Below are 412 nucleotides of genomic sequence, written 5' to 3'. Positions count from 1 at the left end.
TTCATAGCAATACAGTCATACCTCAAGAAACAAGAAAAAAGTCAAATACAATGTTAAAGAAAAGAAAAAAAAAACAAGGTCAGAAAAATTATAAAAAATATATATATGAAGTTTGCTTTAAAAAAATAGGGTCTTTTTTTTTGCAAAATAATAGTAGGTTATAAAAGTGAAAATTAAAGGAATAAGAAAGGACTTAAATTTTTTTTTTAATTAAAAAAAAAAAGAAAGAAAGAATGGTCCTAAAAATAGTAAAAATATATCTAGGACTTTCTCTGGTTTTGTTGTGGGTATTGTGGGGTCAGTTCATTTTCGGCTAGTTCCTTGGTCTGACTTATATTTCTGAAGACCTATAGGCCCCTTCCTATGTAGTCGGTACTAACCACAGGGTTTTAATCTATTGTCTGTAGCTTCC

This window comes from Bison bison, unplaced genomic scaffold (assembly GCF_000754665.1).
Source record: "Bison bison bison isolate TAMUID 2011002044 unplaced genomic scaffold, Bison_UMD1.0 scf7180017864262, whole genome shotgun sequence".
Taxonomy (NCBI): domain Eukaryota; kingdom Metazoa; phylum Chordata; class Mammalia; order Artiodactyla; family Bovidae; genus Bison; species Bison bison.
The sequence above is the reverse complement of the archived record's forward strand: the minus strand, read 5'-3'. Positions refer to the sequence as shown.